The sequence below is a fragment of the Lotus japonicus genome, chromosome 1, assembly GCF_012489685.1.
Source record: "Lotus japonicus ecotype B-129 chromosome 1, LjGifu_v1.2".
Classification (NCBI taxonomy): Eukaryota; Viridiplantae; Streptophyta; class Magnoliopsida; order Fabales; family Fabaceae; genus Lotus; species Lotus japonicus.
In genome coordinates this window covers 28,417,189-28,441,431 of record NC_080041.1, presented here as the reverse complement: position 1 = coordinate 28,441,431, position 24,243 = coordinate 28,417,189, and positions in this window count along the sequence as shown.

Below are 24,243 nucleotides of genomic sequence, written 5' to 3'. Positions count from 1 at the left end.
GGAGAGGGATGAGACAGATTCTAAATGAGAGAGAGTAGCATTCACCTCATGGTACAAAGAACTCAGTTACTTTCAAGATTCTAGTCCTCTATATCCAGCCCTTCCATGATTGTTGTTTCCAAGGGGTCTTTCATAGATATCCTAACAAACTCTTCACACACGAGCTTATCCACCATTTCACATCTAAAAACTTCCTCATCCGCTCGGTGTTTCAAAGAGTAAAAAATATTGAAAAGAACCTCATCATCACCTACTTTCAAAGCTAGAGTTCCCTTAGCCACTTTAATCTCCGCCTCACCAGTGGCTAAGAAGGGTCTCCCCAGTATAAGAGGAACTTTAGAGTCCTCTTCCATGTCTAAGATAACAAAATCCACTGGGAAGACAAACTTATAACCCTTCACAACAACATATTCAATGATCCCATAAGGAGTCTTCAGGGATCTATCCGCCTTTTGCAAAGAAATCATAGTTGGGGTAACCTCTCCTAAGTTCAACCTCTTAAACATACTAAGCGACATCACATTGATACTCGCTCATAGATAACACAAAGCTTCAACCACAGTTAACCCCTCAATCTCCACAGGAATAGTAAAACTCTCAGGATCTCTACTTTTCCTAGGCATCTTTCTTTGCAAAATGACGCTACACTCCTCGGTCATCATGATAGTTTCATCCACCTCACTCAACTTTCTTCTCTTACTGAGGATATCTTTCATGAACTTAGCATAGATTGAAATTTGCTCCAAGGCTTCAGAAAAAGGAATATTGATGTGGAGTTTCTTGAAAACCTCCAAGAACTTAGAAAACTATTTATCCAAATGTTTCTTCACCCAAGCCTTGGGAAATGGAACCTTGCGAAGTTCAGGAAGATGAGTGTTTACAACTCTAGTTCTAAGGGCTCACCGGCTCTTTTCTCCGTGACTCCCTCATCATTCTCTTCCTCAACTTCCTCATTATTCTCTCCCTCAACTTGTTTTTCTGTCTCTTGTAAAGCTCTCCCACTCCTAGTGGTAACAACAACAGTAAATTTTCTTGCTCAAACAAAGTTAAAGTTTCAGCAGAGAACTTACCTTGGGGCTTCTCGGTCATTTGCTTAGCCAGCTGGCCTACTTGACTCTCCAAGTTCTTAATCGCCACCTTTTGGCTCTTGTAATTACTCTCTGAGCGGTTAATGAAACTTTCCAGCAACTTCTCCAAACTCCTCTTGCCAACGATCTTTCCCACAACTTGTGTCTGGGCAAAAGGTCCATGTTCTGAGGATGGAGCTTTGCCTCCTTGAGCTAGTGTTTTGACCTCGCTGCCCCCCAACATGGATAGTACACGCATCATTGGCATGAGGTCCAACACAAAACTCACATTCCAAACAAGTCATTCTTGCTCCAATTGACTTGGCATCCTTCATATTCTTTTGAATCTCCGCTACTTGCTCGGAGAGTTGTTTGTTGGAGGCCATGAGCTTGTCATAAACTTCAAATTCAAAAACACTCCTTTGGGTTTGGCGTTCATTTTCGGAGTTCATGGCTCTCACTACCATCTTCTCTATCAAGTTATACCCCGCTTGTGGGGGAAGAGCATCAAACTCCCCATTAGAAGCCGCATCCAAGCCAAACCTCAATGAGTACTGTAGACCATCATAAAACTTTGAAACAAATTCCGCTTGGGTGAGATTGTGTTGAGGACACTTCCTCAAGAGCTTCTTGAAATGCTCCCAAGCTTCATAAAGATTCTCATCTGAAGATTGCACAAAGGTCATGATGTCGCTATTCAATTTCCTTAAAAGGGCTCTTGGGAAGAACCTCGTTGTGAATTTTTCTGCAAGGTCTTCCAAAGTAGTTAAGCTCCCTTGAGGTTGTGAATTTAGCCAATCCTCAGCTGTATCCTTCAAAGAGAATGGGAACAGGCTCAACTGAATTGCTTCCGATGAGACATTGCTCACTCGATAAGTGTTGCAATTACGGATGAACTTCTCCATATGGGCATGAGGATCTTCCAAGGAACCTCCACCATATTGGCTTTGGCTCACCAAGTTGATGAATGTCGGTCTCAACTCAAAGCTCCCCACTCCTTCGGGAAAGACAATGCTCCCGGGATAATCATGACTCATGGAGCACGAAGTGAGTTCTCGAAGAGATCAGTTGGCATTCTCAACTTCTTGTTCACGCAATTGGAGAGTGATACCCTCTTGGATTCTTGCCTCAATATGGGCTTGTGATGACCCTAGTTTAGTAGTGTTTTTAGGGTCATTTCGTTGTGGGTTTTGAGTATTTTTGTTGAGTCTCATGTAGTGTTTCATGCATTCTCATGCATTTTTATCTTTATTAGTCCTTTTGCATTGCTTTGGTAATTTCATAGTTTTATAAGGTCTTTATTGGTATTTTAGTAGAGTTTAGGGGTCTTGTTTAATTCCTAGTTCATTTTATACTTTTGTGCAATTTAACCTTTGAGTTTCTTGCTTTTGTTCCTAGTCTTTCTTTGCAAGTAACCAGGTTGTAACAGCTGAAGGAAGAAGACCAAGGGGTTTAAAGACTTGAAGGAGGCATTAAAGAGGAGTTAAAATGAAGATTTAAGGTTTTTTAGGCGAGCAGGGGCGCTCAAGCGCCCCCACAATGGCGCCTAAGCGCCAGGATGTAAGATCAAGTTTTGATCTAGTAGTACAACTCTATGTTTTGATGATTACAAGTTAACCTTTTGATATGAACAATTATGGTACTCTAACGTGTTTTTCTGAGTGTGCAATTTACAGGCTCTGACCTCAATTCAATCCCACACAAATCAGAAGCACTGTGCATAAAGAGTGACCCAAGCAACGCTTTCGCATTCAACATGTTCAATATGAACAGTGGAAAAGCTTCAGAAGTTCTGAAGCTACACAAACTCTGATGTGGACTCAGTCACTAGAAGCTCTGAAGATCCAGAAGTTCTGATAACCAAGAAACACTGAAGGTTCAGATGTTCTGATGGTGTAGAAGACTCTGAAGATCCAGAAGCTGAATAGTGGAAACTCTGATGTCCAGAAGCAAGAAACTCTGATGACCATGTACTTCCCTCTGAGTTCAGAATCAGAAGATACAACGGTCAGAGGATCTGTGCTTTCCCTCTGACTCTGATCAACCGGCTTCACAAGTTCCAACATGAAGCATTCCCCTGATCAGAAGTCTCCTAGGTTTAAAGGTCAAGTCGCTATCCAAGTACAAAAGCATATGTACTATCCTGACGACCTACCTAACCTCCTCAGCCACAGCAGAAGCTGGAATTTCCAGAACTGCCCTCCAACGGTAGCATTTCCATGCAACGTTCAACCCTAATCCTTGGAGTATAAATAGTGACTGAAGATTGAAAGAAGCGGCTAGAAGCATTCACATACGCGCAAGAAATATTCAAATCCTTCTAAGCTTTCTTTCATCCTGATTTTCATTGTGTTTACTATAAGCTTTTTAGAAGCACTTTCTTTGTAAACAAGAACTTCATATACAGTTGTATAGTTTTCCTTTAGGAGATCAAGGTTGATCGGATCCTAGAGAAGACTAAGAGAGTGAATCTTAGTGTGAGCTAAGTCAGTGTAATTGTTAGTCACTTGTAGGTTTCAAGTGCAGTTGTAACACTTTACCTGATTAGTGGATTGCCTTCATTCTAAGAAGGAAGAAATCACCTTAACGGGTGGACTGGAGTAGCTTGAGTGATTTATCAAGTGAACCAGGATAAAAATCCTTGTGTGCTTTTCTATCTCTTACTCTTTGCACTTAAGTTCTCGAAAGATTTGTGAAAATCTTTAAGGTGGAAGTTTTATTTTGAAAATGTTATTCAAACCCCCCCCCCCCCTTTCTACCGTTTTTCATACCTTCACAGGATGGCAGAAGCCAAAATGGCAGCACACCAGAAATCTCGTCCATTTTACCTATAAATAGGATTTTTGTCATTTCTCTTGGGATCTTTTGTCATTTTCTCATATTTCAATAAGTTAGAAGAGAAGGTTTGGGTTCTAGAGCTTGAGGAGCTTCCTCCAAGTCCTATGATCCAGGTTTTGTCTTTCTTTTCTTGTATGGATTTCACAGCCATGCCTTTAGCAAATGTTTAGGTTATCAAGGAATTGTGCTTATCTTTTGGCTTGAGAGGATTGTCTATGCGAGGCATCGATAGATGATTGATTAGGCTAGAACATCGAGGAGAGACTCGGAGTTTTGTGGATAGAATAGGTTGATTAGAACTGAATTAGTCAAGCAAGAAACCAAGGCATTCTCACCATTGATTATCACACACTTATCTTTGTTAGCTTTCTAATTAAGTATCACAACAATCAATCAACCTTTAAAACTGAATTTTACTCGCTTTTTAACCTTGAACTTGACTCTTAAACTGAATTCACATTCCAATTCCCTGTGGTTCGATAATTTAAAACCCGGAGATATCTGTGCACTAGCAGATTGACCAACAAGTTTGGTTTGGTTGTTGTGAAAAATTGTCAAGAAAGTAATTGTTATGGTGATGAAAATATCAATTGATAAAGATGCCTTGGGTTATCCATCATCTAATCCACTCTAGCCAACCTATCCTATGCAAATGAGACCTTGATTCATAACTTGTTGTTCTAGCCGAGTTAACTACTTGTTGATGCCTCTTACAAGCAATTCCGTTAAACTGAAAGTTTGGCCCAATTCCTTGTGTACCTAATCATGCATTTGAGGCTCTAAGTTCTTTATGTTCAGGCCAACAAAACCCAAACCTTCCTCTATTCCTGGTAGCAAGCATAGAAGGGTCAATCTCAATTCATGTCCCCAAACTACAACAATCTTCCAATATGATTATAGTCTAGTCTATAGCAAGATGTACATTCAAGCTAAGCATGCAAATGGAATTGAAATTCAAGGTAGAATCAAAAGCAAAGGCATAGAGGTAGTAATTATAACTAGAGTTCATAGAATCACTAAAACCCAAAGCAAAGAGTAAACTAGCCACTCATGGCTAGGAAATCCATACAATGAAATGTAAAGAAACCTAAGAAAATACATGGTGGAAGCTTCCCACAAGCCCCAAAGCTCTTCCTCAGCCTCTAAACTTGGTAAAATTCTAAGTAAAATTCAAAAGTTCTGAACAAAATGGCCAAAAGCCTTATTTATAGGCAAAATGGGAACAGGGGCGCACAAGCGCTGCCCTGGGGCGTCTGAGCGCTCCCTAGACAGAAGCAAGCAACCCTGCATCTGGAAGGCTGGCGCTGGAGCGCCAGACATGGGCGCTGGAGCGCCAGATGCTCCCTGAAATGGCTTTCTATCTTCTTGTAACCCCCCTTTGAATGTTTCCATCAATTCTTCATGCTTTTTGGTCTTCCCTCTTCATGAGTTATCAGCTGAGACACTTAAGGACCAAGACAAGGAAAAATATCAAGAAATTCAAAGGGTTAAAAGCATAATAGTCCTCACAATTCAATGGAAAACACATGCAAGACCTAAACTTTATAAAAATGTAAGAAAGACCCTTATAAAACTACATAATTACCTAAACTAAACTAAAACTCAAATAAAGATAAAAATGCATGAGAATGCATGAAACACTACATGAGACAAAGAGAAAAGACTCAAAAACCCACTATAAAATGACCCTAAAAACATTACTAAACGAGGGTCATCAATAAACCACCTGCTCTCGCGCACCCCGATTTTATGCACGAAACTAGAAACAAATGACCAGGACCACTAATGCCACAAAGGCCTGCCATTTCACTACAAGAACGATGAGTCTCCATGGCAAAGCCTTCGCAAGGCCCGAACTGTTCGTGGATTCAAAAGCCCACGATAGTTCCAAGAGAGGAGCTTCATTGAGGTGGGAACAACCGTTCAATAGGCTCTGCCAATCCCAATCCAATGTTTTTGTTTGGTCTCTTTAGAGGGGAGACACCTCGGTGCTCAAAGGATTCCAGGCTTGACCAGCACCACTGACCAACCTTTTGAGAGTACCCGCGTCTGTTATCGAAGCAACCTACGTGCTCTTAGGAACAAACCTTATGCTGCCACTAGCCACTCCCTTGTGGTTCATGTGTGAGCTCGAGAAGGGGAAAGGAGGTGCATGTAAGATCAAGTTTTGATCTAGTAGTACAACTCTATGTTTTGATGATTACAAGTTAACCTTTTGATATGAACAATTGTGGTACTCTAACGTGTTTTTCTGAGTGTGCTATTTACAGGCTCTGACCCTGACTCAATTTCACACAAATCAGAAGCACTGTGTATAAAGGGTAACCCAAGCAACGCTTTCGCATTCACCATGTTCAGTATGAACAGTGGAAAAGCTTCAGAAGATCTGAAGCTATACAAACTCTGATGAGGACTCAGTCGCTAGAAGCTCTGATGATCCAGAAGTTCTGACAACCAAGAAACACTGAAGGTTCAGATGTTCCGATGGTGTAGAAGACTCTGAAGATCCAGAAGCTGAATAGTGGAAACTCTGAAGTCCAGAAGCAAGAAACTCTGAAGGCCATGTTCTTCCCTCTGAGTTCAGAATCAGAAGATACAATGGTCAGAGGATCTGTGCTATCCCTCTGACTCTGATCAACCGGCTTCACAAGTTCCAATACGAAGCATTCCTCTGATCAGAAGTCTCCTAGGTTAAAAGGTCAAGTCGCTATCCAAGTACAAAAGCAAGTGTACCTTCCTGACGACCTACCTAACGTTCTCAGCCACAGCAGAAGCTGGATTTTCCAGAACTGCCCTCCAACGGTAGCATTTCCCATGCAACGCTCAACCCTAATCCTTGGAGTATATATAGAGGCTGAAGATTGAAAGAAGCGGCTAGAAGAAAAAAATATACAAGAAGCAATACACACGCGCAAGATATATTCTAAGCTTTCTTTCATCTTGTAATTTATTTTAGTTTACACTCAGCTTATTCAGAAGCAAACCCTTGTAAACACCAACCTCAAACAGTTGTTTGATTTTCCTTTAGGAGATCAAGGTTGATCGGATCCTAGAGAAGACTAAGAGAGTGAATCTTAGTGTGAGCTAAGTCAGTGTAATTGTTAGTCACTTGTAGGTTTCAAGTGCAGTTGTAACTCTTACCTGATTAGTGGATTGCCTTCATTCTAAGAAGGAAGAAATCACCTTAACGGGTGGACTGGAGTAGCTTGAGTGATTTATCAAGTGAACCAGGATAAAATCCTTGTGTGCTTTTCTATCTCTATCTTTTGCACTTAGTTCTCGAAAAGATTTGTTAAAATCTTTAAGGTGGTAGTTTTGTACTGAAAACGTTATTCAAACCCCCCCTTTCTACCGTTTTTCATACCTTCAATTGGTATCAGAGCGCAAGTTCTGATTACCACACCTAACAGTGTTCAGTGATCCGGGCCGGTGTGATAAACAATGGCTGCCACCACCAGTGAAACTCAAAGAGATGGTTACAACGCAAAGCCTCCTATGTTCGATGGTCAAAGGTTCGAATATTGGAAAGATAGACTGGAAAGTTTCTTTCTGGGTTTCGATGCAGATCTCTGGGATATTATTGTGGATGGCTATGAGCGTCCAGTTGATGCAGATGGCAAAAAGATCCCAAGGTCAGAGATGTCTGCAGATCAAAAGAAGCTGTACTCACAACATCATAAAGCAAGAGCAATTCTTCTAAGTGCTATCTCCTATGAGGAGTACCAGAAGATTACAGATCGTGAGTTTGCTAAAGGCATTTTTGATTCTCTGAAGATGTCTCATGAAGGAAACAAGAAAGTCAAAGAATCAAAGGCATTGTCTTTGATCCAAAAGTATGAATCCTTCATCATGGAGCCAAATGAGTCCATTGAAGAAATGTTCTCCAGATTTCAACTGCTTGTAGCTGGCATACGTCCTCTCAACAAGAGCTACACAACAAAAGATCACGTCATAAGGGTCATCAGGTGTCTTCCTGAAAGTTGGATGCCTTTGGTGACTTCAATAGAGCTCACGAGAGATGTTGAGAATATGAGTTTAGAAGAACTCATCAGCATTTTGAAATGCCATGAGCTGAAGCGCTCAGAGATGCAAGATCTGAGGAAAAAGTCCATAGCCTTGAAATCCAAATCTGAAAAGGCTAAGGTTGAGAAGTCAAAGGCTCTTCAAGCTGAAGAAGAAGAATCTGAAGAAGCATCAGAAGATTCTGATGAAGATGAGCTGACTCTGATCTCCAAGAGACTCAACCGCATCTGGAAGCACAGGCAGAGCAAGTTCAAAGGCTCTGGAAAGGCAAGAGGAAAGTCTGAATCCTCAGGTCAGAAGAAGTCATCAATCAAGGAAGTCACTTGCTTTGAGTGCAAAGAATCAGGGCACTACAAAAGTGACTGTCCAAAATTGAAGAAGGACAAGAAGCCAAAGAAGCACTTCAAGACCAAGAAGAGTCTGATGGTGACATTCGATGAATCAGAGTCAGAGGATGTTGACTCTGATGGTGAAGTCCAAGGACTCATGGCTATTGTCAAAGACAAAGGAACAGAGTCAAAGGAAGCTGTTGACTCTGACTCAGAATCAGAAGGAGATCCAGACTCTGACGATGAAAATGAGGTATTTGCTTCCTTCTCTACCTCTGAACTGAAACATGCTTTGTCTGATATCATGGATAAGTATAACTCCTTGTTGTCTAAGCATAAGAAGCTGAAAAAGAACTTATCTGCTGTTTCTAAAACTCCTTCTGAACATGAGAAAATCATATCTGATTTGAAAAATGATAACCATGCTTTAGTTAATTCTAACTCTGTGCTTAAGAATCAAATTGCAAAGTTAGAAGAAGTTATTGCCTGCGATGCCTCTGATAGTAAGCATGAATCTAAGTATGAAAAATCTTTTCAAAGATTCCTGGCTAAAAGCGTAGATAGAAGCTTAATGGCTTCAATGATCTATGGTGTAAGCAGAAATGGAATGCATGGCATTGGCTATTCTAAACCAATTAGAAATGAGCCTTCTGTGTCTAAAGCTAAATCCTTGTATGAATGCTTTGTTCCCTCTGGTACCATATTGCCTGATCCTGTACCTGCTGAAGTTCTAAAAACCCTCTTAAAAAGGGATCTTTCTCTATGACTAAATATCATGCAAATATTCCTTTAAAATATCATGTTGAGACACCCAAGGTGATCAGAACCTTTGGGGTAACTAACAAAAGAGGACCCAGAAAGTGGGTACCTAAGGACAAGATTATCTATGTTGCAGATATCCTTGATAGCTCCACTGAAACACCAATCATGGTATCTGGACAGTGGATGCTCGCGTCACATGACGGGAGAAAAGCGTATGTTCCGAGAGCTGAAACTTAAGCCTGGAGGCGAAGTTGGCTTTGGAGGAAATGAAAAGGGTAAAATTATTGGTACTGGTACTATTTGTGTAGATAGTAGTCCATGCATTGATAATGTTTTATTGGTAGACGGCTTAACACATAACTTATTGTCTATAAGTCAATTAGCTGACAAGGGTTATGATGTTATATTCAATCAAAAGTCCTGCCGGGCTGTAAGTCAGATCGATGGCTCTGTTCTGTTTAACAGCAAGAGGAAGAACAACATTTATAAGATCAGATTATCTGAGTTGGAGGCTCAGAATGTGAAGTGCCTTCTGTCTGTTAATGAAGAGCAGTGGGTATGGCATAGACGGTTAGGGCATGCCAGTATGAGAAAGATTTCTCAGCTGAGCAAGCTAAACCTTGTCAGGGGCTTACCCAATCTGAAGTTCGCTTCAGACGCTCTTTGTGAAGCATGTCAGAAAGGCAAATTCACAAAAGTCCCTTTCAAGGCAAAGAATGTTGTCTCAACCTCAAGGCCGTTAGAACTTCTGCATATCGACCTGTTTGGACCAGTGAAAACTGAGTCTATAGGTGGCAAGAGATATGGGATGGTTATCGTTGATGACTATAGCCGCTGGACATGGGTAAAGTTTCTAACCCGCAAGGATGAGTCTCATGCTGTGTTCTCTACCTTCATTGCTCAAGTGCAAAACGAGAAGGCTTGTAGAATTGTGCGTGTCAGAAGTGACCATGGTGGAGAGTTTGAGAATGACAAGTTTGAGAGTCTGTTTGATTCCTATGGAATTACACATGATTTCTCTTGTCCCAGAACTCCTCAACAAAATGGTGTTGTTGAGAGGAAGAATAGAACTCTTCAGGAGATGGCTAGAACCATGCTCCAAGAAACTGGCATGGCTAAGCACTTTTGGGCAGAGGCAGTAAATACAGCATGTTACATTCAGAACAGAATCTCTGTGAGACCAATTCTGAATAAGACTCCTTATGAATTGTGGAAGAACATAAAACCCAACATTTCTTATTTTCATCCTTTTGGCTGTATTTGTTATGTTCTCAATACTAAGGATAGATTGCATAAATTTGATGCTAAATCTTCTAAGTGTCTATTACTTGGTTATTCTGATAGGTCTAAAGGTTTTAGATTTTATAATACTGATGCTAAGACTATTGAAGAATCTATTCATGTTAGATTTGATGATAAGCTTGACTCTGACCAGTCAAAGCTAGTTGAAAAGTTTGCAGATTTAAGCATTAATGTTTCTGACAAAGGCAAAGCTCCAGAGGAAGTTGAGCCAGAGGAAGATGAACCAGAGGAAGAAGCTGGTCCCTCTAACTCACAAACTCTGAAGAAGAGCAGAATCACTGCAGCTCATCCTAAGGAATTGATTCTGGGCAACAAAGATGAACCAGTCAGAACCAGATCTGCCTTCAGACCCTCTGAAGAGACCTTGCTGAGTCTGAAAGGATTGGTGTCCTTAATTGAACCCAAGTCCATAGATGAAGCTCTTCAGGACAAGGATTGGATTCTGGCCATGGAAGAAGAATTGAATCAATTCTCCAAGAACGATGTTTGGAGCTTAGTGAAGAAGCCTGAGAATGTCCATGTTATTGGAACGAAATGGGTATTCAGAAACAAGCTAAATGAGAAAGGAGATGTAGTCAGAAACAAGGCAAGGCTAGTTGCTCAAGGCTACAGCCAGCAGGAAGGAATAGACTACACTGAAACATTTGCTCCAGTAGCAAGACTGGAAGCAATCAGACTATTGATTTCTTTCTCAGTAAATCACAACATAGTTCTACATCAGATGGACGTAAAGAGTGCCTTCCTAAATGGTTATATCTCAGAGGAAGTCTATGTTCATCAACCCCCAGGTTTTGAAGATGAAAAGAAACCAGACCATGTGTTCAAATTGAAGAAATCACTCTACGGTCTGAAGCAAGCTCCCAGAGCATGGTATGAGAGACTTAGCTCATTCCTTCTGGAGAATAAGTTTGTAAGGGGTAAAGTAGATACAACTCTCTTTTGCAAGACTTATAAAGATGATATCTTAATTGTGCAAATTTATGTTGATGATATTATATTTGGTTCTGCTAATCAATCTCTATGCAAAGAATTTTCTGAGATGATGCAGGCTGAATTTGAGATGAGTATGATGGGAGAATTAAAGTACTTTCTGGGAATACAAGTTGATCAAACACCAGAAGGAACATATATCCATCAGAGCAAGTACACTAAAGAACTTCTGAAGAAGTTCAATATGCTGGAATCAACAGTGGCCAAGACTCCAATGCATCCAACATGCATTCTGGAAAAAGAAGATATAAGTGGTAAAGTATGTCAGAAGCTCTATCGTGGCATGATAGGTTCACTTCTGTACTTAACTGCATCTAGGCCAGACATATTATTTAGTGTTCATTTATGTGCTCGTTTCCAATCAGATCCAAGGGAAACCCACTTAACTGCTGTTAAGAGGATCCTAAGGTATCTGAAAGGCACCACTAACCTTGGCTTGATGTATAAGAAAACATCAGAGTATAAGCTTTCAGGTTATTGTGATGCTGATTATGCTGGAGATAGAACAGAGAGAAAAAGTACTTCTGGAAATTGTCAATTTCTGGGAAGCAATCTAGTCTCATGGGCAAGCAAGAGGCAATCAACCATTGCTCTATCAACTGCAGAGGCAGAATATATCTCAGCAGCAATATGCAGCACTCAGATGCTCTGGATGAAACATCAGCTGGAGGATTATCAGATCCTTGAGAGCAATATCCCAATCTATTGTGATAACACTGCTGCAATTTCGTTGAGCAAGAATCCTATCTTGCATTCAAGGGCAAAGCACATTGAGGTAAAGTATCACTTCATTAGAGATTATGTGCAGAAGGGCGTACTTCTTCTGAAGTTTGTTGATACTGACCATCAATGGGCAGATATCTTTACAAAGCCCTTAGCTGAAGATAGATTTAATTTTATTCTGAAAAATCTAAACATGGACTTTTGTCCAGAGTGAAGATAGATCAGAACCTCTGACTATGATACTTCTTGATCAGAAGATGTCTAGTCCAGAAGGTAACTCAATCAGAGTGTATGTGCCCACTGGTACTGACTCTGAAGCTGAGACAACAACACGTGCGTCAGAATTTCTGATGCATAGTTCCTTGTGCCCGTGTGACAGTCTGTTGTGATTGCGTGTAGATATGCTTATCTTCTGTGTGTGATTGTGTATTTTACTGCTACTGTCTATCTTTAATTTTCAACCGTTGATCTTAAAGTGCTTTTTGAATCAACAACGGTTATTTGATAAAACCCACTATACACACACGTTCTCTCTCACTTCCGGTTTTCACTCTCGCACTCCCTGCTTTTCAAAACCGCCTCCTTCGTGATTTCACTCTCGATCTCTCTTCATCCTTCAAACTTCATCTTCTACCTCAAACCTTCAACCTCTTCAAGATGGTGAGACAAACCAGAAGATCTACTGAAGATGCACCTCAGTTCCCTCACATGGTAGTCGGGTTGGCAACGGGTCAACGGGGCTCTGAGAACCCAGCACAAGAACAAGCTCAAGCTCAAGAGGAGTTTGTTCCTATTGCAGAACGGGGCTGTGCCGTTCACTGTGTATTTCCTCCTGAGGAACTCCAAGTCCTTGCAGAATGGAGATTCAACCTCGACAACTTGGCTGCAAATGGGTTTGATCTCCGTCCTGAAGTCCAAGCTCAAGGTTGGGGAAACTACTTCAATCGACTTCGAGGACCGGTGTATGAGAAGCTGGTAAAGGAATTCTGGAAGCATGCTGATTGTGATGACACTCAGGTGGTCTCTTACATACTGGGTAGGAAGATCATCATCACGGAGAAGTCCTTCGTGAATCTGCTAGGTGCAGAAACTGCTCATGGGTATCGGTTCTCACTGACGGAATCGAAGCTGAAACCCAGAACCAAGGACATCGTCAACAAGGCCCTGTACACCACCTTCAAACCGGGCAAGACGAGCTACAAAGTGATGGACCTTCACCCCAAACTGAGAATCTGGCACAAGATCCTGCTCAACTGCATCAATCAACGACCAAAGGGCAGTTCTCCAGACTACATCAACTTCAATCAGAAGGCAATGCTGTTCTTCATTCAAGACAAGGAGAAGATCTGCCTTCCCTACTTCCTGTTCTCCTATTTGAAGGAATGCATCCGGAAGTCTCGCACCACCTCCTCCATCAAGTCAGCCATCAAATATATCCCTTTTGGGAGGCTGCTCTCAGACTTTCTCATTGAAAGCAACTTGGTGCAAGATTTGGTCAATGCTGGTTGCACAGAGGACTTGAGCACAATTGTTAGCGACGTCTTCACTGCCAACTCTCTGAAGAAGATGGGCTTAGTCCAGAAGAAGATTGCTCCTGCTCATGAGGACACATCTTCTGAGATCAGAGGAAGAAGAATGCCTCTGAATGACTACCCTCTGTGGACTCAAGCAGACCATCCTGAAGCCATCAGATGCTATGTTGAAGACCTCAGGGCTCAAGGATTCGAGATTGACCTTGATGATTTCGTCAGCAGACTTCCACCAGCTCCAGAGTTTCCTTCTCCTCCCAAGAAGAAAACCAAGAGGAAGATGGTTCTGGACGAATCCTCAGAGGAATCTGATGTCCCTCTGGTCAAGAAGGCGAAGAGCAAGCCTGATGATGATGATGGTGATGATAGTGAGGATGGTCCTCCAAAGAAGAAGCAGAAGAAAGTCAGAATTGTGGTGAAGCCTACTCGGGTGGAACCAGCTGCTGCAGTGGTCAGAAGGACTGAACCTCCTGCCAGAGTGACTCGATCATCAGCACATACAAGTAAGCCTGCACTTACCTCTGATGATGATTTGAATTTATTTGATGCACTCCCAATTTCTGCCTTACTCCAACACTCTTCAAATCCCCTCACTCCTATTCATGAATCCCAGCCAGCCGCACAAACCACCTCTCCACCACATTCCCCAAGATCTTCATTCTTTCAACCTTCTCCTACTGAAGCACCACTCTGGAATTTGCTTCAGAACCAACCCTCTAGGTCAGAAGATCCAACCTCTCTCCTTACCATTCCATACGACCCATTAACTTCTGAACCCATCATTCAAAACCAACCAGAACCCAAACCAACAGAATCACAACCCAGAACGTCTGATCACTCTGCTCCCAGAGCATCAGCACGTCCTGCTGTCAGAACCACGGATACAGACTCTTCATCAGCCTTCACACCTGTATCCTTCCCCATCAATGTCTTTGACTCTCCTCCCTCCAATACCTCTGAATCACTTAGAAAATTCATGGAGGTTAGGAAAGAGAAGGTATCTGCCTTGGAAGAATATTACCTTACCTGTCCAAGCCCTAGGCAATATCCTGGCCCTAGACCTGAACGTCTAGTTGACCCAGATGAACCTATCTTGGCCAATCCTATCCAAGAGGCAGACCCCTTAGTCCAACAGGCTCACCCTGTCCCTGACCAACAAGAGCCAATTCAACCAGACCCTGAACCTGAACAATCAGTATCTAACCAATCCTCGGTTAGATCACCTCACCCTCTGGTTGAAACTTCAGACCCTCACCGTGGAACCTCTGAACCCAATGCTCCCATAATTAACATTGGTTCTCCACAAGGTGCCTCTGAAGCTCATAGCAGCAATCACCCAGCCTCTCCTGCACCCAACCTATCCATCATTCCCTATACTCACCTTCAACCCACATCTCTCTCTGAGTGCATCAATATTTTCAATCATGAAGCCTCCTTGAGGCTCCGCAATGTGCACGGTCAGACTGACCTCAGTGAGAATGCTGAAAATGTGGCTGATGAGTGGAACGAGTTGAGCACTTGGCTGGTGGCTCAGTTTCCCGTTATGCTGCAGCTCCTGCATGCAGAGGGAAGTCAGAGCATTGAGGCTGCAAAGCAAAGGTTTGCTAGGAGGATGGCTCTTCATGAACTCGAACAGAGAACCAAGCTTCTTGACGCCATTGAAGCTGCCCGTCAAGCAGCAGCTCAGGCTGAACAAGCCAGACTTGAGGCAGAACGTCTTGAAGCTGAGGCTGAGGCAGAGCGACTTGCACCAGTTCCGTTTAATCCTGCTGCTTCTGCTTCCATTCCAGAACCTCAAGCTGCTCAGAATGTTCCTTCCAGCTCTACTCCGACAAGCTCATCCAGACTCGACATCATGGAACAACGTCTTGACACTCATGAATCCATGCTGATTGAGATGAAGCACATGATGATGGAACTTCTGCGCCGTACTGACAAATCTTAGTCTTTTTAGGATCTCTTCTTTTTCTTCCTTTTCCTTTTTATTTAACGTTGTTTTATTTAAACTCTGCGTATTCACTTACTTTAATTTATTCATTTGTGATTCTATATGCATATATCTATATATAATCGTGTCACATATGTTTGCAAAACCTGTTTTATTCATAATTGATCTATGTTTACATCATAACTCTTTCCATCATACATTATTCCCTATATCTAGAATGGAGGATCCTTCCTCATTCTTCTGCATTCTTGGCGCTGCTCCACTCTTTCCTTCTCCAGACGATCCAATGCATACTCTATGTTGCCAAGTTTGATGCTCAGATCATCTTTTTCAAGACTATCTTCTGTCGTCTTGAGTCTTTTTTCCACAGTCTCCTTCTCTTCCAGCAGATTCAGCTCCCGCTGGCAAAGCTCCTGAATCTCTTCCACGAAGCAGAGGAACTCCTTCAGATCTTTCTCCATCTCTGGACCAAGATCTTCTTCCAGCAGTGTCTTCGTCAGCTCTTGTATGGTCTTTGTACCATCGGGATGCCTAATATTGAGGAACATATCTTCCTCAAACGCCTTCCTTCTGAGCTCTTCTAATGCCATTCTGTATGATGCCATTTTTCTTACTGAAAATTATTCGAGATGTGAAGCTTACCTTTCTCTCCAACGCTTTATATAGGCTTCACTTTCTCTCTGAAAGTTAATGCTCTTACAGTTTCTCGAGGTTAAGTACTTGGTAACTGACCCTTCTATTTACTCACTTGACCGGTGGTAAACGTTCATCCCTTGCATTAACTCTTCTATTTATTATCGCCTCACTCTGATTCTTACATCGTCTTCATTTTCTTTCAACTTAGACCTTCTCTAAGGGGGAGTACCTTGTACTTCAAGCTAAGTTTTTCACACCCCGAGCTTTTTGCTTATGACAAAAAGGGGGAGTAAACCCAGTTTTTGATGTGTAAGATGTGTTAGTGTGACTTATTTTTCTTTTGGAGATTTTAAGAGTTCCACCTTCATGACCATAGATGTGTCACTGGGCAAATACAAGGAATACATTTCACTTCTTCTGAAGTGATTCTAAGTTGACTCTGATACCCAAGACTCTGATACCTTGTCCATGACTCTGATCACTTATGCGCTCTGATCATTCGTTTTTCATCTATGTCATAAGCTTTTCACTCTGAACTCTTATATGATTTAGCTCAGAATCTAGACTTTACTAACGTTTTCATCAAGTATTAGATTCAGGGGGAGCTAAGCTCAGAATCAAGCAGTGACTTGAATTCAGAATGAGCAAGATAAACTATTCACATCAGGATAAGTATTATTCTATATCTCTAAACTCTGAGTGAATTCAGTTTAATGTTTAAGAATTGTTCATCAAAAATCTTAGTTTTGTCATCATCAAAAAGGGGGAGATTGTAAGATCAAGTTTTGATCTAGTAGTACAACTCTATGTTTTGATGATTACAAGTTAACCTTTTGATATGAACAATTGTGGTACTCTAACGTGTTTTTCTGAGTGTGCTATTTACAGGCTCTGACCCTGACTCAATTTCACACAAATCAGAAGCACTGTGTATAAAGGGTAACCCAAGCAACGCTTTCGTATTCACCATGTTCAGTATGAACAGTGGAAAAGCTTCAGAAGATCTGAAGCTATACAAACTCTGATGAGGACTCAGTCGCTAGAAGCTCTGAAGATCCAGAAGCTCTGACAACCAAGAAACACTGAAGGTTCAGATGTTCTGATGGTGTAGAAGACTCTGAAGATCCAGAAGCTGAATAGTGGATACTCTGAAGTCCAGAAGCAAGAAACTCTGAAGGCCATGTTCTTCCCTCTGAGTTCAGAATCAGAAGATACAATGGTCAGAGGATCTGTGCTTTCCCTCTGACTCTGATCAACCGGCTTCACAAGTTCCAATACGAAGCATTCCTCTGATCAGAAGTCTCCTAGGTTAAAAGGTCAAGTCGCTATCCAAGTACAAAAGCAAGTGTACCTTCCTGACGACCTACCTAACGTTCTCAGCCACAGCAGAAGCTGGATTTTCCAGAACTGCCCTCCAACGGTAGCATTTCCCATGCAACGCTCAACCCTAATCCTTGGAGTATATATAGAGGCTGAAGATTGAAAGAAGCGGCCAGAATAGAAGAAACGAACAAGAAGCAATACACACGCGCAAGACATATTCTAAGCTTTCTTTCATCTTGTAATTTATTTAGTTTACACTCAGCTTATTCAGAAGCAAACCCTTGTAAACACCAACCTCAAACAGTTGTTTGATTTTCCTTTAGGAGATCAAGGTTGATCGGATCCTAGAGAAGACTAAGAGAGTGAATCTTAGTGTGAGCTAAGTCAGTGTAATTGTTAGTCACTTGTAGGTTTCAAGTGCAGTTGTAACTCTTACCTGATTAGTGGATTGCCTTCATTCTAAGAAGGAAGAAATCACCTTAACGGGTGGACTGGAGTAGCTTGAGTGATTTATCAAGTGAACCAGGATAAAATCCTTGTGTGCTTTTCTATCTCTATCTTTTGCACTTAGTTCTCGAAAAGATTTGTTAAAATCTTTAAGGTGGTAGTTTTGTACTGAAAACGTTATTCAAACCCCCCTTTCTACCGTTTTTCATACCTTCACAAACACCCAAGTTCCAAATTTCAGTGAGAGCGCGGAGGTCCGATTCATGAGAGAATATGGCAGAGTACCAACATATCCCTCAGAGACACTCAATTTCCAGAACTCTGGATCAGGAACTTTGCAAGCGTGAAGTTGGAACAAGTAGTTGTCACCCTCTTGTCGTTTCCATGTAGCGGTGAGCTGATTGCTTGAAGACTTGTCAATCTCTCTTGCCAGAAGGTTCAGGTAGCTTTTGAACGATCCCTTGGTAGTCCTCAAGGTGCGTCTGCGTTGGATAGCAGAGGACACTAGCGTCTGAAGACGCCTCTTTCTTGCTTGAGAAAAATAGTGAACAGTACCGGATCTGCTTGCCTTCTTAGTGCTTGCTTTCGTGAACGGTTTGAGAGTAGAAGTCATATGCTCATCGGCAATCAATGACTTAGGCAAAGATTGAGCAAGTTGGAATGCAGAGGCATTCTCTTGTGCAACGACAGTTTGGTCAGTGATGAAAGCAGTGTTCATGGTAGGGTTTGGTTGAGATGTGAGTGGTTCATTTGTTGTTTCAGTCAAGGGTTCATTGAGGTTTGTGTTTGGTGGGAGTTTTGGCAATGGTTCAGTGTGGTGTTGTGAGTGTGTTGGAGAGGAGTGTGGTGTTTGAGTATTGTCAACAAACAGTGAATCCAGAAATTCTTTGTTGGACATTTCAGAAGGAATTTCTTGATAAGGTAAGAGAGAGTTTGCTAACCTTGTGTGAAGGATAATGTCCTCATCAAAGAAGGGCTCCTCAGGTTCAGCAGAGAGAATCTTCCTTTTCTGATATGCAGGTTGTGGTTCAACAGTAACTTGAGGTTCTTCAAATTGCTTCCTCAATCTCTTTAGCTTTTTGGGTTCAGCCTTCTTGACAGGCGGAGAACCTTTTCCTGATCTGGTTCTTGAAGCGATGGGGTTGGATTGAGACTGCAATGGTTCACCACTCTTCACAATCTTGATTCGAACAGACTGTTCTTCCTCGTCCTCAGGGAACGGTGCGAAGCGGAGAGATGCAGGAACAGTTCTCTTGGACGGTTCCTTCTTTGACACATCGGACAGTTCTGTCAGATTTTTCTTCCTTGTCTGGACAGTCTGTTCATCAGATACCTTTTCTTTTCCTCTGGTGTTTTTCCTTGTTCTGGGCAAGAATTCTTCAGGAACTTCAGAGGCATCAAAGGGAATGTTCATTTTGCTCACATCTCCCAGTCTGATCGGTGAAGGAAAGATCACATCTTCATTCAAGCGATCCTCTGATTCCAGAAACTCTTTGATAATACCTTTCTTTTCGAAAATGACGGTCAGCAGCGAGCCAAAAGGAAGGTATCCTTGGCTTTTCTCCAGATAGTTGATCAAGTAGTTCCACATCAAGTGTGCAGGGTTAATTTTCACTCTTTTCAAGATCTTGTACAATGCGTACCTTGCGTGCGCATTTACATAATTTCTTGCACCATCCTTTGGTAAGACAACCTTGCTAATCACAGCATTGTTGAACTTTACATCATCAATGAGATTGCCCACTTCCACAGTCAGTGGTTCCTCTTGGTTCTTCCAAATGCACTTCCAGTCATCAACTTTCGCAAACCAATTTGGGGAATATTTTTCACCAACTTCCAACTTCACATTCAGTGCTTCAGCCATGTCGTTGAGAGTCACTGAGATGATCTTGTCATTTACTTTGGACTTAATGACTTGTCTGTGATTTATCACAACGGCACAGTCATAAAATTCCTTTACCAAAGGCACATACACTTCGCGCTGAGCCATGGTGTACACCGTCTCCCAGTCCTGATGAAGTAAGTCTGCAAGCCCAGCCATCTTCACGAAGGCAAACACCTTCAGATCAAAGTACCTTGGGGACACAAGAGAGTTGTCACCCAGTTTCTCAGTTTTCACGGCTCCAACCTCCTTGAGTTGAACAGAGCGTTGGCGGTTGATCCTCTCTGATCTCCTCTGGATGATCTCCATTTCTTCAGCAGAGTAAGGTGTTTTACCACCTTTCTTGGATTGGGCCTTAGATTTGGAAGAGGCTTTGGAAGAGGTAGCAAGAACTCCGACCATTTGGGAATGAGAGGAAGTTTCAGAGAAGGCTTAGGGTTTCTTTACTTGGAAGAGAGAGAGAGAGTAAGTATCAGATGAAGTGAGGTGAAAGAGAGAGAAGGAAATCTTTTGGATATATTTGATTTGGAATAAGGAATGGCAGTTTTGGGTGGTGTGCAGATGGCGGTTTTCTTTTCATGAGAGAGAAACTATTAAACAATTGAGCAGTTGAGACCACGCGCGTTAAAAGTAAGAGAGATAACTGCTTCGCATTTAATGTGATGGGACTTTTCAAAGTTCACTGTTGTAGCACGTGCAAGAGTAATGATGCATTGAACTAAACAACGTCTTTGCCAGCTGTTAACCAAACGATATAGATTTCCTGAGAGCAACTTCATTGAACGGAGAGTTGTTGAACGATTTGATCTACTGGTTGAACAGTGAGGAGACAGAACAGTGCAGATGTTCTTCGAAGAACGAAACCTGCAAAATAGAAACCTTTGTTTCCATACCTTTTATTGAGCAGAGTGCATATTTATCCTTGTTCTTAGATCTGAGAATCTGCCTTCTAAAAGAGGTTTCGTGAGTATGTCAGCAAGTTGATCTTCTGTGTGTATATGAGATATATCAATGTTTCCCTTTGCCACAAGGTCTCTAATGAAATGATGTTTGATCTCAATGTGCTTTGTTCTTGAATGCTGAACTGGATTCTTGGCAATATTGATGGCACTTGTGTTATCACATAAAAGAGGTATCCTGTTTTCATGAATGTTGTAATCCTCAAGTTGATGCTTTATCCATAGGAGTTGTGTACAACAAGAACTTGCTGCCACATATTCAGCTTCAGCAGTGGATAAGGAAATAGTGCTTTGACGTTTACTTGTCCAGGATACTAAACAGTTTCCCAGAAAGTGACATCCTCCACTAGTGCTTTTCCGTTCAACTCGATCACCAGCATAATCCGCATCACAAAATCCTTTCAACCTGAAATCTTCACCTTTCTCATATAATAGACCAAGATTAGCAGTACCAATTAAATATCTAAAGATTCGCTTAACAGCACTAAGATGAGATTGCTGTGGGTTTACCTGAAACCTTGCACATAGACAAACGCTAAACATTATGTCTGGTCTGCTGGACGTTAAATAAAGAAGTGAACCAATCATCCCTCTGTACGATGTTGGGTCAACTGGTGAGCTTTCATCACTTTTGTCCAGAACAGTGTTGGGATACATAGGAGTACTCATCTCATTTGACTTGTGCATGTTGTATTTCTTGAGCATATCCTTTATGTACTTGGACTGATGTATGAAGATCTTGTCTTTCTCTTGCTTGATTTGAAGTCCCAGAAAGAATTTCAGTTCTCCCATCATACTCATTTCAAATTCACTTTGCATGAGGGTAGAAAATTCTTTACACAGTTTATCGCTAGTTGCACCGAAGATGATATCATCAACATACAATTGTACAAGGATGTAGTCGTCCTTCAATTGCTTCCTGAAGAGGGTGTTGTCAATCTTTCCTCTTGAAAAACCATTCTTCATGAGAAAGTTGCTTAGTCGATCATACCAAGCCCTTGGGGCTTGTTTTAAACCGTACAGAGCTTTCTTCAACCTGTACACGTAGTCTGGAGTGGATGGTTCTTCAAAGCCTGGAGGTTGCTTCACATAGACTTCCTCTTCAATTACTCCGTTCAGAAAGGCGCTTTTGACATCCATTTGATATAGCTTGATGGAATGTTGACATGCAAAAGCTAGGAGTATCCTTATTGCTTCAATTCTTGCAACTGGTGCGAACGTTTCAGTGTAGTCAATTCCTTCTTGTTGGTTGTAACCTTGTGCTACTAGTCTGGCTTTGTTTCTAGTGACTTTCCCATTTTCATCCATCTTGTTTCTGAAGACCCATTTAGTACCAATGATAGATTTTCCAGTTGGTCTTGGAACTAGGGTCCATACTTGACTTCTTTCAAATTGATTTAGTTCTTCTTGCATAGCCAGAATCCATCCTTCATCTTGTAGAGCCTCTTCAACGTTCTTTGGTTCAATCTCTGAGATGAATGCGCTGTTTGATTCTTCTCTGAATGCTGATCTGGTCTTTACTCTTTCTGATACACTTCCAATGATTTGCTCTGGTGGATGATCACTTCTGTACTTCCACTCCTTTGGAAGTGAGATTCCGCTTGAAGTCATGACTTGGTCAGACTGTTCAGGAATAGTACCAAGAGGTGACAGAGATTGATCTTCATGAACTGATTCTGATGGTTGAGCTCTAGTTGTGTCGTCATCTGCTTCATCATGATCTGATAGGTCTAGATTGAGAAAATCTCTTTCTAAACGGTCAACGGCCTTGATTGAACTATCATCGAACTTGACATTGATAGATTCTTCAACAACTTTTGTTCTTGAGTTGTAAACTCTATAGGCTTTGGAGTGAGAAGAATATCCAAGGAGAATTCCTTGATCAGACTTATTGTCAAATTTTCCGATGTTGTCCTTGGTGTTGAGAATGTAACACTTGCATCCAAATGGATGAAAGTACGATACAGTTGGCTTTCTATCTTTCCATAGTTCATATGGAGTCTTTTTCAACATGGGTCGCATAGATATTCTATTCTGAATGTAGCATGCAGTTTCAATAGCTTCAGCCCAGAAATACTTTGGTAGGGAAGTTTCACTGAGCATTGTCCTTGCCATTTCTTGAAGTGATCTGTTCTTCCGTTCAGCTACACCGTTTTGCTGTGGTGTCCTTGGAGCTGAGAACTGATGGCTGATACCTTCTTGTGCACAGAATTTTTCAAAATATTCATTCACAAACTCTCCTCCTCTGTCACTGCGAATGGCTGTGATGCAGTAGCCCTTTTCATTTTGAACTCTTTTGCTGAAGATCTTGAATGCTTGGAATGTTTCATCCTTGCTTCTTAGGAAGTAGACCCAACAGAATCTTGTGTAGTCATCGATAATGATAAAACAAAATCTTTTTCCAGAAACACTAGCTACCCTAGTGGGACCAAACAAATCCATATGTAAAAGGTCCAGAGGTTTGCTAGTACTGACAAAGTTTTTAGCACGACAGGAGGTACGATGCTGTTTGCTTTGAGTACATGCAGAACATGTAGCATCAGATTTAATAGATAGTTTTGGCAAACCACGTACTAAGTCATTACTTATGATTTTAGTAATGGTCCTTAAGGATGCATGCCCTAGCTTCCTATGCCAAAGCCATGGATTATCCTCTGATGATACTAGACAAGTTACATTTTGATTTGCTAGGTTTTCCAAGTTCGTCTTATATAGATTCCCTTGTCTCTGAGCTTCAAAGATGATTTTGTCATCGGAATCAGTAACACTACACTTCACTTTATTAAAGGAAATAGTGAACCCACTATCACATAATTGACTTATGCTAAGTAGATTATGTTTTAACCCTTCAACTAATAAGACATTATTAATTACTGGAAGAGGTTCCTTACCAACAGTACCTTCTCCAACAATGAATCCTTTTTGATTTCCACCAAAGGTTACAAATCCACCATCAGATCTAACTTGAATCTTGGGGAACATAGACTTTTCTCCCGTCATATGACGCGAGCATCCACTGTCCAGGTACCATTGTTGGCGTTTCCTTTGTTCTGTTAAGTAAATCTGCAACAGGAATTATTGATTTCTTAGGTACCCAGATTTTCTTGGGTCCTATAGGGTTAGTTGCACGCTTGGGAGGAATCTTATTCTCATAGAAGATTTTCTTTCCTTCCCTTTCTATTGAACAGTTCACAACAAATTTAGATTCACTATCAATAGAAGAAGTAAACGATATATCAGACATAGTTTCATTAGACGGTTCACTGCTGTCAAAACCCAGACCACTTTTATCATATAAGTCTCTACTGTTTCCACATAGTTTAACTAAGTTGTCATGCCCTATTGTGAAAGTAGATAAATCATCAATCAAAACTTTGATTCTTTTCTTTAAAGCAGATACTTCCATTGTGGAGTCTTGTTTCTTTAAAAACTCATTTTCATGAATAATGGAATCTTTTTCTTTTAAAACTTTCTCATGTTCTTTT